Source organism: Pan paniscus, chromosome 23 (assembly GCF_029289425.2).
Source record: "Pan paniscus chromosome 23, NHGRI_mPanPan1-v2.0_pri, whole genome shotgun sequence".
In the NCBI taxonomy this organism is placed as follows: Eukaryota; Metazoa; Chordata; class Mammalia; order Primates; family Hominidae; genus Pan; species Pan paniscus.
This window is the reverse complement of record NC_085927.1, coordinates 844,439-864,587: the sequence shown is the minus strand read 5'-3', so window position 1 is coordinate 864,587 and position 20,149 is coordinate 844,439.

The window sequence follows — 20,149 nt, the reverse complement described above, 5'->3', positions numbered from 1 at the left end:
GGGGCATTGTGACATCATAACTCTGCACTGGGCACACAGGTGACAAGCCCTTGTCTGTGATCTGCCTAAGGGGTTATTGTGACATCATAATTCTGCACTGGTCACCCAGGTGACAGGCCACTGTCTGTGATCTGCGTAAGGGGGCATTGTGACATCATAACCCTTCACTTGTCACCCTGGTGGCAGGCCTTTGTCTGTGATCTGCCTAATGGGGCATTGTGACATCATAACCCTGCGCTGGTCACAAAAGTGACAGGCCCTTGTGTGTGATCTGCCTGAGGGGGCATTGTGACATAACTGTGTACTGGTCACCCAGGTGACAGGCCCTTGTCTGTAATCTGCCTGAGTGTGCATTGTGACATCATGACTCTGCACTGGTCATCCAGGTGACAGGCCCTTGTCTGTGATCTGGCTAAGGGGGCATTGTGACATCATAACTCTGTACTGGTCACCCAGGTGACAGGCCCTTATCTGTGGTCTGCCTAAGGTGTCATTGTGACATCATAACTCTGCAGTGGGCAGCCAGGTGACAGTCCCTTGTCTGTGATCTGCCTAAGAGGGTATTGTGACATCATAACAATGCACTGGTCACCCAGGTGACAATCCCTTGTTTGTGATCTGCCTAAGGTGGCATTGTGACGTCATAACTGTGCATTGCGCACCCAGGTTGCAAGCCCTTCTCTGTGATTTGCCGAAGGGGCATTGTGACATCATGACTCCGCACTGGTCACCCAGGGGACAGGCCCTTGTCTGTGATCTGCCTAAGGGGCATTGTGACATCATAACTCTGCACTGGTCACCCCGGTGACAGGCCCTTGTCTGTGATCTCCCTAAGGGGGCATTGTGACATAATAAGTCTGCACTAATCACACAGGTGAGAGGCCCTTGTCTTTGATCTGTGTAAGGGGGCATTGTGACATTATAACTGTGCAAAGGGAACCCAGGTTACATGCCCTTTTTGTGATCTGCCTAAGGAGTCATTGTGACATAATAACTCTCCACTGTGCACCCAGGTGACGGGCTTTTGTCTGTGATCTGCTTAAGGGGGTATTGTGACATCATAATTCTGCACTGGTCACCCAGGTGACAGGCCAATGTCTGTGATCTTCCTAAGGCGGCATTGTGACATCATAACTCTGCACTGGTCACCCTGGGGACAGGCCTTTGTCTGTGATCTGTCTAAGGGGGCATTGTGACATCATAACCCTGCACTGATCACACAGGTGACAGGCACTTGTGTGTTATCTGCCTAAGGCGGCATTGTGACATCATAACTGTTCACTGGTCACCCAGGTGACAGGCCGTTTTCTGTTATCAGCCTACGGGGAATTGTGACATCATAAGTCTGCACAGGTCACCCAGGTGAGAGGCCCTTGTCTGTGATCTCCCTAAGGGGGCATTGTGACATCATAAGTCTGCACTGGTCCCCCAGGTGACAGGCACTTGTCTGTGATCTGTGTGAGGAGCATTGTGACATCATAACTCTGCACTGGTAACCCAGGTGACAGGACATAGTCTGTGATCTGCCTAAGGGGGCATTGTGACATCATAACTCTGCATTGGGCACCCATGTGACAGGCCATTGTCTGTGATCTGTCTAAGGGGGTATTGTGACATCATAACTCTGCACTGGGCACACAGGTTACAGGCCCTTGTCTGTGATCTGCCTAAGGGGGTATTGTGACATCATAATTCTGCACTGGTCACCCAGGTGACAGGCCACTGTGTGTGATCTGCGTAAGGGGGCATTGTGACATCATAACCCTGCACTGGTCACCCTGGTGACAGGCCTTTGTCTGTGATCTGCCTAATGGGGCATTGTGACATCATAACCCTGCACTGGTCACACCAGTGACAGGACCTTGTGCGTGATCTGCCTGAGGGGGCATTGTGACATAACTCTGCACTGGTCACCCAGGTGACAGGCCCTTCTCTGTCATCTGCCTGAGTGTGCATTGTGACATCATGACTCTGCACTGGTCACCCAGGTGACAGGCCCTTGTCTGTCATCTGCCTGAGTGTGCATTGTGACATCATGACTCTGCACTGGTCACCCAGGTGACAGGCCCTTATCTGTGGTCTGCCTAAGGGGTCATTGTGACATCATTACTCTGCAGTGGGCAGCAATGTGACAGTCCCTTGTCTGTGATCTGCCTAAGAGAGTATTGTGACATCACAACAATGCACTGGTCACCCAGGTGGAAGGCCTTTGTCTGTGATCTGCCTAAGAGGGCAATGTAACATCATAGCCCTGCACTGGTCACACAGGTGACAGGACCTTGTTTGTGATCTGCCTGAGGGTGCATTGTGACATCATAACTCTGCACTGGTAACCCAAGTGACAGGCCCTTGTCTGTGATCTGCCGCAAGGGACATTGTGACATCATAACCCTGTACTGGTCACCCATGTGGCAGGCCCTTATCTGTGATCTGCCTAAGTGGCATTGTGACATCATAACTCTATACTGGTTACCCAAGTGATAGGCCCTTAGCAGTGATCTCCCTAAGTGGCATTGTGACACCGTAACTCTGCACTAGTCACCCAGGTGACAGGCCCTTGTCTGTGATCTGCGTAAGGAGCATTGTGACATCATAACTCTGCACTGGTAACCCAGGTGGCAGGACATTGTCTGTGATCTGCCTAAGGGTGCATCGTGTCATCATAACTCTGCATTGGGCACCCATGTGACAGGCCCTTGTCTGTGATTTGCCTAAGGGGGTATGTGACATCATAAGCCTGCACTGGGCACACAGGTGACAGGCCTTTTTCTGTGATCTGCCTAAGGGGGTATTGTGACATCATAATTCTGCACTGGTCACTCAGGTGACAAGCCACTGTCTGTGATCTGTGTAAGGGGTCATTGTGACATCGTAACTATGCACCTGTCACCCTGGTGACAGGCCTTTGTCTGTGGTGTGCCTAATGGGGCATTGTGACATCATAACCCTGCACTGGTCACACAGGTGACAGGCCCTTGTGTGTGATCCGCCTGAGGGGGCATTGTGACATCAGAAGTCTGCACTGGTAACCTAGCTGACAGGCCCTATTCTGTGATCTGCCTCAGGGGGCATTGTGACATCATAACTCTGCACTGGTAACCCAGGTGGCAGGACCTTGTCTGTGATCTGCCTAAGGGGGCATTGTGATATCATAAGTCTGCAATAGCCACCCAGGTGACAGGTCCTTGTCTGTTATCTGCCTGAGTGTGCATTGTGACATCATAACTCTGCACTGGTCACCCAGTTGACAGGCCCTTGTCTGTGATCTGCCTAAAGGGGTATTGTGACATCATAACTCTGCAATGGTCACCCTGGTGAATGGCCTTTGTCTGTGATCTGCCTAAGTGGGCAATGTGACATCATAAGCCTGCGCTGGTCACACAGGTGACAGAACCTTCTTTGTGATCTGCCTTAGGGGGCATTGTGACATCATAACTCTGCACTGGTAACCCAGGTGACAGCCCCTTGTCTGTGATCTGCCTCAGGGGGCATTGTGACATCAAAACTCTGTACTAGTCACCCAGGTGACAGGCCCTTATCTGTGATCTCTCTAAGTGGCATTGTGACATCATAACTCTGTACTCGTCACCCAGGTGACAGGCCCTTTTCTGTGATCTGCCTCAGGGGGCATTGTGACATCAAAACTCTGTACTGGTCACCCAGGTGACAGGCCCTTATCTGTGATCTGTCTAAGTGGCATTGTGACATCATAACTCTGTACTCGTCACCCAGGCGACAGGCCCTTATCTGTCATCTGCCTAAGTGGCATTGTGACATCATAACTCTGCACTGGGCACCCAGGTGACAATCCGTTGTCTGTGATCTGCCTAAATGTATATTGTGACATCAAAACTCTGCACTGGGCACCCAGGTGACAATCCCTTGTCTGTGATCTGCCTAAATGTGTATTGTGACATCAAAACTCTGCACTGGGCAGTCAGATGAGGGGCCATTGTCTTTGATCTGCCTAAGGGGGCATTGTGACATCATAAGTGTGTACTGGTCATCCAGATGACAGGACACTGACTGTGATCTGCGTAAGGGAGCATTGTGACATCATAACTCTGCACTGGTCACCCTGGTGACAGGCCTTTTTGATCCGTCTAAGTTTGCATTTTGACATCATAAACCTGCTCTGGTCACACAGGTGAGAGGCCCTTGTCTGTGATCTGCCTGAGGGGGCATTGTGACATCATAACTCTGCACTGGTCACCCTGGTGAAAGGCCATTCTCTGTGATCTGCCTAAGGGGGATTGTGACATCATAAACCTGCACTGGTCACACAGGTGACAGGCCCTTGTGTTTGATCTGCCTGAGGGGGCATTGTGACATCATAACTCTGCACTGCTCACACAGGTGACACGCCCTTGTCTGTGATCTGCCTAAGGGTGTATTGTGACATCATAACTATATACTGGTCACCCCGGTGACAGGCCCTTATCTCTGATCTGCCTAAGGGGTCATTGTAAGATCATAACTCTGCTCTGGGCAGCCAGGTGACAGTCCCTTGTCTGTGATCTGTCTAAGGGAGTATTGTGACATAATAACACTGCACTGGTCACCCAGTTGACTGACCCTTGCCTGTGATCTCCCTAAGGCAGTATTGTTACATCATAACTCTGCACTGTTCACCCTGGTGAAAGGCCTTTGTCTGTTATCTGCCTAAGGGGGCAATGTGACAACATAACCCTGCACTGGTCACACAGGTGACAGGACCTTGTGTGTGATATGCCTGAGGGGGCATTGTGAGATCACAACTCTGCACTGGTCACACAGGTGACAGGCCCATGTCTGTGATCTGCCTCAGGGGGCATTGTGACATCATAACTCTCTACTGGTCACCCACGTGACAGGCACTTATCTGTGATCTGCCTTAGGGAGCATTGTTACATCATAACTCTGCACTGGGCACCCAGGTGACAATCCCTTGTCTCTGATCTGCCTAAAGGAGTATTGTGACATCATAACTCTGCACTGGGCAGCCCGGTGACCGGCCCTTGACTTTGATCTGCCTAAGGGGGCATTGTGACATCATAACTCTGTACTGGTCACCCAGGTGACAGGCCACTGACTGTGTTCTGCCTAAAGAGGCATTGTGGCATCATAACTCTGCACTGGTCACCCTGGTGACAGGCCTTTTTCTGTGATCTGCCTAACGGGGCATTGTGACATCATAAACCTGCACTGGTCACAGAGGTGACAGGCCCTTGTGTGTGATCTGCCTAAGGGGGCATTGTGACATCATAACTCTGCACTGGTCAGCCTGGTGACAGACCCTTGTCTGTGATCTGCCAAAGGGGGCATTGTGACATCATAACTCTGCACTGGTCACCCAGGTGACAGGCCCTTGTCTGTGATCTGCCTGAGGGTGCATTGTGACATAATAACTCTGCACTGGTCACCTAGGTGACAGGCCCTTGTCTGTGATCTGCCTAAGGTGTCATTGTGACATCATAACTCTGCACTGCTCAACCAGGTGACAAACCCTTGTCTGTGATCTGCTTAAGGGGGTACTGTGATATCATAACTCTGCACTGGTCAGCCAGGTGACCGGTCTTGTCTTTGATCTGCTTAACAGTGCATTCTGACATCATAACTCTGCAGTGGTCACCCAGATGACAGACCCTTGTCTGTGATCTGCTTAAGGGGGCATTGTGATATCGTAACTCTGCCCTGGTCACCCAGGTGATAGGCCCTTTTCTTTTACATGCGTAAGGGGGCATTGTGACATCATAACCCTTCACTGGTCTCCCAGGTGACAGGCCCTTGTCTGTGATCTGCCAAAGGGGGCATTGTGACATCATAAGTCTGCACTAGTCACCCAGGTGACAGGCCCTTGTCTGTCATCTGCCTAAGGGGTATTCTGTCATCATAACTCTGCACTGGGCACCCAGATGAGAGGCCTTTGTCTGTGACATGCCTAAGGGGGTATTGTGGCATCATAACTCTGCACTGGTCACCCAGGTGACAGGCCCTCGTCTGTGATCTGCCAAAGGGGGCATTGTGACAGCCCAAATCAGCGCTAGTCAACATATTGACTGGCCCTTGTCTGTGATTTGCGTAAGGTTGCATTGTGACATCATAACCCGGCAGTGGTCACACAGGTGACAGGCCCTTGTCTGTTATATGCCTAAGGGGGCATTGTGACAACATAACTCTGCATTGGGCACCCAGGTTAAAGGCCCTTGTCTGTGATCTGCCTAAGGGGGTATGGTGACATCATAACTCTTCACTGGTCACCCTTGTGAAAGGCCTTTCTCTGTGATCTGCCTAACGAGGCAATGTGACATCATAACCCTGCACTGGTCACACAGGTGACAGGCCCTTGTCTGTGATCTGCCTAAGGGGGCATTGTGACATCATACCTCTGCACTGGTCACCCAGGTGACAGGCCGTTATCTGCTATCTGCCTATGGGCGCATTGTGACATCATAACTCCGCACTGATCACCCAGGTGACAGGACCTTGTCTCTGATATGCCTAAGGAGGCATTCTGACATTATAATTCTGCACTGGGCACCCAGGTTACTGGCCCTTGTCTGTGATCTGCGTAAGGGGGTTTTGTGACATCATAATTCTCAACTGATAACCCAGGTGAGAGGCCACTGTCTGTGATCTGCGTAATTGGGCATTGTGACATCATAACTCTGCACTCGTCACCCAGGTGACAAGGCACTGACTGTAATCTGCCTAAGGGGGCATTGTGATATCATAACTCTGCAGTGGTCACCCTGGTGACAGGCCTTTGTCTGTGATCTGCCTAAGGGGCGATTGTGGCTTCATAACCCTGCACTGTTCACACAGGTGACAGGCCCTTGTTTGTGAGCTACCTGAGGGGGTATTGTGACATCATACCTCTGCATTAAGCACCCAGCTGACAGGCCCCTGTCTGTGTTCTGTGTAAGGGGGTATTGTGACATCATAACTCTGCACTTGTCACCCAGGTTACAGGCCCTTGTCTGTGATCTGCCTAAGGGGGTATTGTGACATCATAATTCTGCACTGGTCACCCAGGTGACAGGCCACTGTCTGTGATCTGCGAAAGGGGGCATTGTGACATCCTAACTCTGCACCGGTCACCCTGGTGACAGGCCTTTGTGATCTCCCTAAGGGGGTATTGTGACGTCATAATTCTGAAATGGTCACCCAGGTGACAGGCCACTGACTGTGATCTCTCTAAGTTGGCATTGTGATATCATAACTCTGCACTGGTCACCCTGGTGACAGGCCTCTGTCTGTGATCTGCCTAAGGGGGCATTGTGACATCATAACCCTGCACTGGTCACACAGGTGACAGGACCTTGTGTTTGATCTGCCTGAGGGGTCACGGTGATATCATAACTCTGCAGTGGTCACCCAGGTGACAGACCCTTGTCTGTGATCTGCCTAAGGGGGCATTGTGACATCATAAATCTGCACTAGACAACCAGTTGACAGGCCCTTGTCTGTGATCTCCCTAAGGGGCATTGTGACATCATAAATCTGCACTGGTTACCCAGGTGACAGGACCTTGTCTGTGATCTGCCTAAGGGGGCATTGTGACATCTTAAGTCTGCACTAGTCACCCAGGTGACAGGCCCCTGTCTGTGATCTGCGTAAGGGGCACTGTGATATCATAACTCCGCATTGGTAACCCAGGTTACAAGACATTGTCTCTGATCTGCCTATGGGGGCATTGTGACATCATAACTTTGCATTGGGCGCCCAGGTGACAGGCCCTTCACTGTGATCTGGTGAAGGGGGCATTGTGACATCATAACTCTGCACTGGGCAACCAGGTGAAAGGCCCTTGTCTGTGATCTGCCTAGGGGGGTATTGTGACATCATAATTCTGCACTGGTAACCCAGGTGACAGGTACTGTCTGTGATCTGCGTAAGGCGGCATTGTGACATCATAACTCTGCACTGGTCACTCTGCTGACAGGCCTTAGTCCGTGATCTGCCTAAGGGGGCATTTTGAAATCACAACCCTGCACTTGTCTCACAGGTGACAGGCCCTTGTGTGTGATCTGCCTGAGGGGCCATTCCGACATCATAACCCCGCACTGGACACCCAGGTGACAAGCCTTTGTCTGTGATCTGCCTGAGTATGCATTGTGACATTATAATTCTGCACGGGGCACCCAGGTGACAGGCCCATGTCTGTAATCTGCCTAAGTGGCATTGTGACATCACAACTCTGTACTGGTCACCCAGGTGACAGGCCCTTATCTGTGATCTGCCTAAGTGGCATTGTGACATCATAACTCTGCACTGGGCACCCAGGTGACAATCCCTTGTATGTGATCTGACTAAAGGGGTATTGTGACATCATAACTCTGCAATGGGCACCCCGATGACAGGCCCTTGTCTTTGATCTGCCTAAGGGGGCATTGTGACATCATAATTCTGTACTGGTCATCCAGGTGACAGGCCACTTACTGTGATCTGCGTAAGGGAGCATTGTGGCATCATAACTCTGCACTTGTCACCCTGGTGACAGGCCTTTGTCTGTGATCTGCATAAGGTTGCACTGTGACATCACAACCCTGCAGTGGTCACACAGGTGACAGGCCCATGTCGGTGATCTGCCTAAGTGGGCATTGTGACATCGTAACTCTGCACTGGTCACCCAGGTGACAAGACCTTGACTGTGATCTGCCTAAGGGGGCATTTTGACATCAGAACCCTGCAGTGGTCACACAGGTGACAGGCCCTTGTCTGTGATCTGCCTAAGGGGGTATTGTGACATCATAACTCTGCACTGGTCACCCTGGTGAAAGGCTTTTGTCTGTGATCTGCCTAACGGGGCAATGTGACATCATCACCCTGCACTGCTCACACAGGTGACAGGCCCTTGTCTGTGATCTGCCTAAGGGGGCATTGTGACGTCATAGCTCTGCACTAGTCACCCAGGTGACAGGCCGTTTTCTGTTATCTGCCTATGGGGCCATCGTGACATCACTACTTGGAACTGGTCACCCACGTGACAGGACCATGTCTGTGATCTGCCTAAGGAGGCATTGTGACATCATAACTCTGCACTGGGCACCCAGGTTACAGGCCCTTGTCTGTGATCTGCCGAAGGGGGTGTTGTGAAATCATAATTCTGCACTGGTCACCCAGGTGACAGGCCACTGTCTGTGATCTGCGTAAGGGGGAATTGTGACATCATATCTCTGCACTGGTCACCCTGGTGACAGGCCTTTGTCTGTGATCTGCCTAAGGGGGTATTGTGACATCATAATTTTGAAATGGTCACCCAGGTGACAAGCCACTGACTGTGATCTGCCTAAGGGGGCATTGTGATATGATACCTCAGCACTGGTCACCCTGCTGACAGGCCTTTGTCTGTGATCTGCCTAAGGGGGAATGTGATATCATAACCCTGCACTGGTCACACAGGTGACACCCTTATCTGTGATCTGCCAGGTGGCATTGTGACATCATAACTCTGCACTGGGCACCCAGGTGACAATCCCTTGTATGTGATCTGCCTAAAGGGGTATTGTGACACCATAACTGTGCAATGGGCAGCCCGATGACAGTCCCTTTTCTTTGATCTGCCTAAGGGGGCATTGTGACATCATAATTCTCTACTGGTCATCCAGGTGACAGGCCACTGACTGTGATCTGCGTAAGGGGCATTGTGACATCATAACTCTGCCCTGGTAACATAGGTGACAGGACCTTGACCGTGATCAGCCTAAGGGGGCATTGTGACATCATAACTCTGCATTGGGCCCCCAGGTTACAGGCCCTTATCTGTGATCTGCATAAGGGGGCATTGTGACATCATAACTCTGCACTGGGCACCCAGGTGACGGGACCTTGTAAGTGATGGGCCTAAGGGGTTATTTTGTCATCATTATTCCGCACTGGACACCAAGGTAACGGGCCACTGTCTGTGATCTGCGTAAGGGGGCATTGTGTCACCACAATTCTGCACTGGTCACCCTGGTGACAGGCCTTTGTCTGTGATCTGACTAAGGGGGCATTGTGAAATCGTAACCCTGCACTGGTCACACAGGTGACAGGCCCTTGTCTGTGATCTGTGTAACGGGCATTGTGGCATAATAACTCTGCAATGGTAACCCAGGTGACAGGACCTTGTCTGTGATCTGCCTAAGGGGGCATTGTGACATCATAACTCTGCATTGGGCACCCAAGTTACAGGCCCTTGTCTGTGATCTGCCTAAGGGGCATTGTGACATCATAATTCTGCACTGGTCACCCAGGTGACAGGTCCTTGTCTGTGATCTGCCTGAGGGGGCATTGTGATATCATACCTCTGCACTGGTCACCCAGGTGGCAGGACCTTGTGTGTGATCTGCCTGAGGGTGCATTGTGACATCATAACTCTGCACTGGTCACCCAGTTGACAGGCCCTTGTCTGTGATCTGCATGAGGGGGTATTGTGACATCATACCTCTGTACTGGTCACCCAGGTGACAGGCCCTTATCTGTGATCTGCCTAAGGGGTCATTGTGACATCTTAACTCTACACTGGGCAGCCAGGTGACAGTCCCTTGTCTGTGATCTGCCTAAGGGAGTATTGTGACATCACAACACTGCACTGGTCACCCAGTTGACAGACCATTGTCTGTGATCTGCCTAAGGGAGTATTGTGACACCATAACTCTGCACTGGTCACCCTGGTGAAAGGCCTTTGTCTTTGATCTGCCTAACAGGGCAATGTGATATCATAACCCTGCACTGGTCACACAAGTGACAAGCCCCTGTGTGTGATCTGCCTAAGGGGTATTGTGACATCATAAATGTTCACTGGTCACCCTGGTGACAGGCCGTTTTCTGTTATCTGCCTACGGGGCATTGTGACATCATAAATCTGCACTGGTCACCCAGGTGACAGGCCCTTGTCTGTGATTTGCCTAAGGGGTATTGTGACATCTTAATTCTGAACTGGTCACCCTGGGGACAGGTCTTTGTCTGAGATCTGCCTATGGGGGCATTGTTACATCATAACCCAGCACTGGTCACACAGGTGACAGGCCCCTGTGTGTGATGAGCCTGAAGGGGCATTGTGACATCATAACTCTGCACTGGTCACCCAGGTGACAGGCCCTTTTCTGTGATCTGCATTAGGGTGCATTGAGACATCGTAATTCTGCACTGGTCACCCAGGTGACAGGCCCTTGTCTGTGATTTGAATAAGGGGGCATTGTAACATCATAACACCGTACTGGTCACCCAGGTGACAATCACTTCTCTGTAATATGCCTAAGGGGTCATTGTGACATCATAAGTCTGCACTGGGCACGCAGGTGGCAGTCCCTTGTCTGTGATCTGCCTAAGGGAGAATTGTGACATCATAACTATGCACTGGTCACCCAGGTGACAGACCCTTGTCTGTGGTCTGCCTAACGGGGCATTGTGATATCATAACTCTGCACTGGTTACCCAGGTGTCAGGACCTTGTCTGTGATCTGCCTAAGGTGGCATTGTGACGTCATAACTCTGCGTTGGGCACCCAGGTTGCAGGCCCTTTTCTGTGACTTGCCGAAGGGGCATTGTGATATCATAACTCCGCACTGGTCACCCAGGGGACAGGCCCTTGTCTGTGATCTGCCTAAGGGGCATTGTTACATCATAACTCTGCACTCGTCACCCTGGTGACATGCCCATGTCTGTGATCTCCCTAAGGGGCATTGTGACATAATAAGTATGCACTAATCACACAGGTGACAGGCCCTTGTCTTTGATCTGAGTAAGGGGGCACTGTGACATTATAACTGTGCAATGGGAAACCAGGTTACAGGCCCTTGTTTGTGATCTGCCTAAGGGGTCATTGTGACATCACAACTCTGCACTGTGCACCCAGGTGACGGGCTTTTGTCTGTGATCTGCTTAAGGGGGTATTGTGACATTATAACTCGGTACTGGTAACCCAGGTGACAGGCCTTTATCTGTGATCTGCCAAAGGGTCATTGTGACATTACAACACCACACTGGGCACGCAGATGACAGTCCCTTGTCTGTGATCTGCCTCAGGGAGTATTGTGACATCATAACTGTGCGTTGGTCACACTGCTGACAGGCCTTTCTCTCTGATCTGCCTAAAGGGGCAATGTGGCATCATAAAACTGCACTGGTCAGACAGGTGACAGGCCCTTGTCTGTGATCTGCCTGGGGGTGCATTGTGACATCATAACTCTGCACTGGGCACCCTGGTGGCAGTCCCTTGTCTGTGATCTGCCTAAGGGTGTATTGAGACATCATAACTCTTCAGCGGGCAGCCAGTTGACAGGCCCATGACTTTGATCTGCCTAAGGGGGCATTGTGACATCATAACCCTGCACTCGTCACCCAGGTGACATTCCCTTGTCTGTGATCTGCCTAAGGGGGCATTGTGACATCATAAGTCTGCACTAGTCACCCAGGTGACAGGCCCTTGTGTGTGATCTGCCCAAAGGGGCATTGTGACATCATAACTCTACATTAGGTACCGAGGTGGCAGGCCCTTATCTGTGATCTGCCCAAAGGGGCATTATGACATTAAAACTCTGTACTGATCACCCTGGTGACAGGCCCTTGTCTATGATCTGCCTAAGGGGGCATTGTGACATCATAAACATGCACTGGTCACACAGGTGACAGGCCATTGTCTGTGATCTGCCTAAGGGGCATTGTGACATCATAACTCTGCACTGGTGACCCTGGTGACAGGACTTTGTCTGTGATCTGCCTAAGGGTGCATTGTGACATCATAACTCTGCATTGGGCACCCATGTGCCAGGCCCTTATCTGTGATCTGCCAAAGGGTCATTGTGACATTACAACACCACACTGGGCACCCAGATGACAGTCCTTTGTCTGTGATCTGCTTCAGGGAGTATTGTGACATCATAACTGTGCATTGGTCACACTGCTGACAGGCCTTTGTCTCTGATCTGCCTAAAGGGGCAATGTGGCATCATAAACCTGCACTGGTCAGACAGGTGACAGGCCCTTGTCTGTGATCTGCCTGGGGGTGCATTGTGACATCATAACCCTGCACTGGGCACGCAGGTGGCAGTCCGTTGTCTGTGATCTGCCTAAGGGTGTATTGAGACATCATAACTCTGCACCGGGCAGCCAGATGACAGGCCCATGACTTTGATCTGCCTAAGCGGGCATTGTGACATCATAACCCTGCACTCGTCACCCAGGTGACATCCCCTTGTCTGTGATCTGCATAAGGGGGCATTGTGACATCATAAGTCTGCACTAGTCACCCAGGTGACAGGCCCTTGTGTGTGATCTCCCCAAGGGGGCATTGTGACATCATAACTCTATATTAGGCACCGAGGTGGCAGGCCCTTATCTGTGGTCTGCCCAAGGGGGCATTGTGACATTATAACTCTGTACTGATCACCCTGGTGACAGGCCGTTGTCTATGATCTGCCTAAGGGGGCATTGTGACATCATAAACCTGCACTGGTCTCACAGGTGACAGGCCCTTGTCTGTGATCTGCCTAAGGGGCATTGTGACATCATAACTCTGCACTGGTTACCCTGGTGACAGGACCTTGTCTGTGATCTGCCTAAGGGTGCATTGTGACATCATAACTCTGCGTTGGGCACCCATGTGCAAGGCCCTTATCTGTGATATGACCAAGGGGGCATTGTGATATCATAACTCTGTACTGCGCACCCAGGTGACAGGCCCTTTTTGGTGATCTGCCTAAGGGGGCAATGTGGCATCATAAACCTGCACTGGTCAGACAGGTTACAGGCCCTTGACTGTGATATGCCTGAGGGTGCATTGTGACATCATAACTCTATATTGGGCACCCAGGTGGCAGGCCCTTGTCTGTGTTCTGCCTAAGTGGGTATTGTGACATCATAACTCCGCACTGGGCACCCAGGTGAGAGGCCGTTGTCTGTGATTGGCCTAAGGGGGTATTGTGACATCATAATTCTGAACTGGCGACCCAGGTCAGAGGCCACTGTCTGTGATCTGCCTAAGGGGGCATTGTGACATTATAACTCTGTACTGATCACCCTGGTGACAGGCCTTTGTCTCTGATCTGCCTAAGGGGGCATTGTGACATCATAACACTGCACTGGTCACACAGCTGACAGGCCCTTGTGTGTGATCTGCCTGAGGGGGCATTGTGACATCATAACTCTGCAGTGGTCACCCAGGTGACAGACCCTTTTCTGTGATCTGCCTAAGGCACTATTGTGACATTATAACTCTGCACTGGTCACCAAGGTGACAGGCCTTTTTCTGTGATCTGCCTAAGGGGGAATTCTGACATCATAAGTCTGCACTAGTCACCCAGGTGACAGGCCCTTTTCTGTGATCTATGTAAAGGGCATTGTGACATCATAACTCTGCACTGGTAACCCAGGTGACAGGATCTTGTCTGTGATTTGCCTAAGGGTCATTGTGATATCATAACTCTCCATTGGGTACCCAGGTTACAGGCCCTTGTCGGTGATCTGCCTAAGGGGGCATTGTGACATCATAACTCTGCACTGGGCACCCAGGTGACAGGCCCTTGTCTGTGATCTGCCTAAGGGAGTATTGTGACATGATAATTCTGCACTGGTCACCCAGGTGACAGGCCACTGTCTGTGATCTGCATAAGGGGGCATTCTGACATCATAACTCTGCACTGGGCACCCAGGTGACAGGCCCTTGTCTGTGATCTGCCTAAGGGTGCATTGTGACATCATAATTCGGCACTGGTCACCCAGGTGACAGGCGACTGTCTGTGATCTGAGTAAGGGGGAATTGTGACATCATAACTCTGCACGGGTCACTGTGGTGACAGGCCTTTGTCTGTGATCTGCCTAACGGGGCATTGTGACATCAGAACCCTGCACTGGTCACACAGGTGACACGCCCTGCTCTGTGCTCTCCCTGAGGGGGTACTGTGACATCATAACTCTGCACTTGTCACCCAGGTGACAGGCCGAGGTCTGTGATCTGCCTGAGGGTGCATTGTGACATCGGAACTCTGCACTGGTCCCCCAGATGACAGGCCCTTGTCTGTGATCTGCCTAACGGGTCATTGTGACATCATTATTGTGCAATGGTCACCAAGATGAGAGGCCCTTGTCTGTGATCTTCCTAGATTGGCATTTTGTCATCATAACTCTGCAATGGACTCCCAGGTGGCAGGCCCTTGTCTGTGATCTGCCTAAGAGAAATTGTGACATCATACTTCTGCAGTAGTCACCCAGGTGACAGGCCCTTTTCTGTTATCTGCCTACGGGGCATTGTGACATCATAACTCTGCACTGGTCACCCAAGTCACAGGCCCTTGTCTGTGATCTGCCTAAGGGGGCATTGTGACATCATAAGTCTGCACAAGTCACCCTCGTGACAGGCCCTTGTCTGTGATCTGCCTCAGGGGCATTGTGACATCATAACTGCACTGGGCACCCAGGTGAGAGGCCTTTGTCTGTGATCTGCCTAACGGGCTATTGTGACATCATAACTCTGCACTGGTCACCCAAGTGACAGGCCCTTGTCTGTGATCTGCCTAAGGGGGCATTGTGATATCATTACTCTGTACTGGGCACCCAGGTGACAGGCCCTTGTGTGTGATCTGCCTACGGGGGTAGTGTGACATCATAATTCTGCCCTGGTCACCCTGGTGAACCGCCACTGTCTGTGATCTGCCTAAGGGGGCTTTGTCACACAATGACTCTGCACTGGACACCCTGCTGACAGGCCTTTGTCTGTGATCTGCCTAAGGGGGCATTGTGGCATCATAAACCTGCACTGGTCAGACAGGTGACAGGCCCTTGTCTGTGATCTGCCTGAGGGTGCATTGTGACATCATAACTCTACACTGGTCACACATGTGACAGTGCCTTGTCTGTGATCTGCCTATGGGTGCATTGTGACATTATAACCATTTACTGGTCACCTAGGTGACAGGTCCTTATCTGTGATCTGCCTAAGGGGTCATTGTGACATCATAACACAGCACTGGGCACCCAGATGACAGTCCCTTGTCAGTTATCTGCCTCAGGGAGTATTTTGACATCATAACTGTGCACTGGTCACCCTGCTGAGAGGCCGTTTTCTGTGATCTGCCTGAGGGGGCAATGTGGCATCATAAATGTGCACTGGTAAGACAGGTGACAGGCCCTTATCTGTGATCTGCCTGAGGGTGTATTGAGACATCATAATTCTGCACTGGGCAGCCAGATGACAGGCCCCTGATTTTGATCTGCCTAAGGGGGCATTGTGACATCATAACCCTGCACTGGTCACCCAGGTGACAGGCCCTTGTCTGTTATCTGCCTACGGGGGCATTGTTTCATCATAACTCTGCACTGGTCACCCAGGTGACAGGCCCTTGTCTGTGATCTGCCTAAGGGGGCATTGTGACATCATAAGTCTTCACTAGTCACCCAGGTGACAGGCCCTTGTCTGAGATCAGCCTAAGGGGCATTGTGACATCATAACTCTGCACTGGGAACCTAGGTGAGATGTCTTTGAGTGTGATCTGCCTAAGGGGGTATTGTGTCATGATAACTCTGCACTGGTCACCCTGGTGACAGGCCCTTGTTTATGATCTGCCTAAGGGCGCACTGTGAAATCATAAGTGTGCACTAGTCACTCAGGTGACAGGCCCTTGTCTGTGATCTGCCTAAGGGGCATTGTGACATCATAACTCTGCACTGGTTACCCATGTGAGAGGATCTTGTCTGTGATCTGCCTAAGGGGGCATTGTGACATCATAACTCTGCACTGGTCACCCAGTTGACAGGCCCTTGTCTGTGATCTGCATGAGGGGGCATTGTGACATCATAACTCTGTACTGGGCACCCAGGTGAGAGGCGCTTTTCTGTGATCAGCCTAAGGGGGTATTGTGACATCATAATTCTGCCCTGGTCACCCAGGTCACTGGCCAATGTCTGTGATCTGCCTAAGAGGGCTTTGTGACATCATAACTCTGCACTGCTCACCGTGTTGACAGGCCTTTGTCTGTGATCTGCCTAAGGGGGCATTGTGGGATCATAACTCTGCACTGGTCAGACACGTGACAGGCCCTTGTCTGTGATCTACCTGAGGGTGCATTGTGACATCATAACTCTGCACTGGTCACCCATTTGACAGCGCCTTGTCTGTGTTCTGCCTAAGGGGGCATTGTGACATCATAACTCTGTAGTGGTCACCAAGGTGACAGGCCCTTATCTGTGATCTGCCTAAGGGTTCATTTTGACATCATAACACTGCACTGGTCCCTTAGGTGACAGGCCCTTGTCTATGATCTGCCTTAGGGGGCATTGTGACATCAGAAATCTACGTTAGTCAACCAGTTGACAGGCCCTTGTCTGTTATCTGCCTAAGGGGCTTTGTGACATCATAACCCTGCACTGGAAACCCAGGTGACAGGACCTTGTCTGTGATATGCCTAAGGGGGCATTGTGACATCATAACTCTGCATTAGGCACCCAGGTGACAGGCCCTTGTCTGCGTTCTGCCTAAGGGGGCATTGTGACATCATAACTCTGCATTAGGCACTCAGGTGACAGGCCCTTCTCTGTGTTCTGCCTTAGGGGGCATTGTGACATCATAACTAAGCCCTGGGCACCCAGGTGAGAGGCCCTTGACTGTGGTCTGCCTAAGGGGGTACTGTGACATCATAATTCTGCAATGGTCACCCAGGTGACAGGCCCTTGTCTGTGATTTTCCTTGGTGGGCTTTGTGTCATCATAACTCTGCAATGGACACCCAGGTGACAGGCCCTTGTCTGTGATCTGCCTAAGGGGGCATTGTGACATCATAACTCTGCACTGGTCACCCATGTGACAGGCCCTTTTCTGGTATCTGCCAACGGGTGCATTGTGACATCATAACTCTGCACTGGTCAGCCAGGAGAGAGACCCTTGTCTGTGATCTGCCTAAGGGGGCATTGTGACATCATAAATGTGCACTAGTCACGCAGGTGACAGGCCCTTGTCTGTGATCTGCCTAAGGGGCATTGTGACATCATAACTCTGCACTGGGCAAACAGGTGAGAGGCCTTTCTCTGTGATCTGCCTAAGGGGTATTGTGACATCATAAATCTGCACTGGTCACCCAGGTGACAGGCCCTTGTCTATGATCTGCCTAAGGGCGCATTGTGACATCGTATGTCTGCACTAGTCTCTCCGGTGACAGGCCCTTGTCTGTGATCTGCCTAAGGGTCATTGTGATATCATTACTCTGCACTGGTTACCCAGGTGAAAGGACCTTGTTTGTGATCTGCCTAAGGGGGAATTTTGACATCATAACTCTGCATTGGGCACCGATGTGACAGGACCTTGTCTGTGATCTGTCTTAGGGGGCATTGTGACATCATAACTCTGTACTGGGCACCCAGGTGAGAGGCCCTTGTCTGTGATCTGCCTAAGGGGGTATTTTGACATCCTAATTCTGCCCTGGTTACCCAGGTGACAGGCCACACTCTGTGATCTGCTTAAGGGGGACTTGTGAAATCATAACACTGCACTGGTCACCCAGTTGACAGGCCACTGACTGTGGTCTGCGTAAGGGGGCATTGTGATAAAATAACTCTGCACTGGTCACCCTGGTGACAGGCCTTTTTCTGTGATCTGCCTAAGGGGGCATGGTGACATCATAACTCTGCACTGGTCACTCAGGTGACAGGCCCTTGTGTGTGATTTGCCTGAAGGGGCATTGTGACTTCATAACTCTGCACTGGTTACCCACGTGACAGGCCGTTGTCTGTGTTCTGCCTAAGGGAGAATTGTGACATCATAATTCGGCACTGGTCACCCAGGTGACAGGCCACTGTCTGTGATCTGCGTAAGGGGGCATTGTGACTTCAGAAGTCTGTACTCGTCACCCAGGTGACAGGCCCTTGTCTGTGATCTGCCTAAAGGGGCATTGTGACATCATAAGTCTGCACTAGTCACCGAGGTGACAGGCCCTTGTCAATTATCTGCCTAAGGGGCATTGTGACATAATAACTCTGCACTGGTCTCCCAGGTGACAGGATATTGTCTGTGATCTGCCTTAGTGGGCATTGTGACATCATAACTCTGCATTGGGCAGCCACGTGACAGGCCCCTGTCTGAGATCTGCCAAAGGGGGCATTGTGACATCATAACTCTGCACTGGGAACCCAGGTGAGAGGCCCTTGTCTGTGAACTGCCTAAGGGGGTATTGTGACATCTTAATTCTGCACAGGTCACCCAGGTGACAGGCCACTGTCTGTGATCTGCCTAATAGGGCAATGTGACATCATAACTCTGCACTGGTCACCCTGGTGACAGGCCTTTGTTTGTGATCTGCCTAAGGGGGTTTTGTGACATCATAACCCTGCACTGGTCAGAAAGGTGACATTCCCTTGTCTTTGATCTGCCTGAGGGGGCATTGTGACATCATAAGTCAGCACTGGTCACCCTGGTGACAGGCCCTTGTCTTAGATCTGCCAGAGGGTGCATTGTGACATCATAACTCTTCACTGGTCACCCAGGAGAAAGGCCCTTTTCTGTGATCTGCCTAAGGCGGCATTGTGACATCATAATTCTGCAATCGTCACCCAGGTGACAGGCTCTTGTCTGTGATATTCCTCGGTGGGCATTGTGTCATCATAACTCTGCAGTGGACACCCAGGTGACAGGCCCTTGTCTGTGAACTGCCTAAGCGGGCTTTGTGACATCATAAGTCTGCACTACTCACCCAGGTGGCAGGCCCTTGTCTTTGATCTACCTATGGGGCATTTTGACATCATAACTCTGCACAAGGCACCCAGTTGAGAGGCCTTTTTTGTGATCTGCCTAATGGGGTGTTGTGACATCATAACTCTGCACTGATCACTCAGGAGACAGGCCCTGGACAATGATCTGCCTACGGGCACATTGTGACAACATAAGTCTGCACTAGTCACGCAGGTGACAGGACCTTGTCTGTGATGTGCCTAAGGGGCATTGTGACATCATAACTCTGCACTGGTTACCCAGGTGACAGGACCTTGTCTGTGATCTGCCTAAGGGGGCATTCGGATACCACAACTCTGCATTGGGCACCCAGGAGACAAGCCCTTGTCTGTGATCTGCGTAAGGGGGCATTGTGACATCAAAACTCTGTACTGGGCACCCAAGTGAGAGGCCCTTCCCTGTGATCTGCCTAAGGGGGTATTGTGACATCATAATTCTGCCTTGGTCACCCAGGTGACAGGCCACTGTCTGG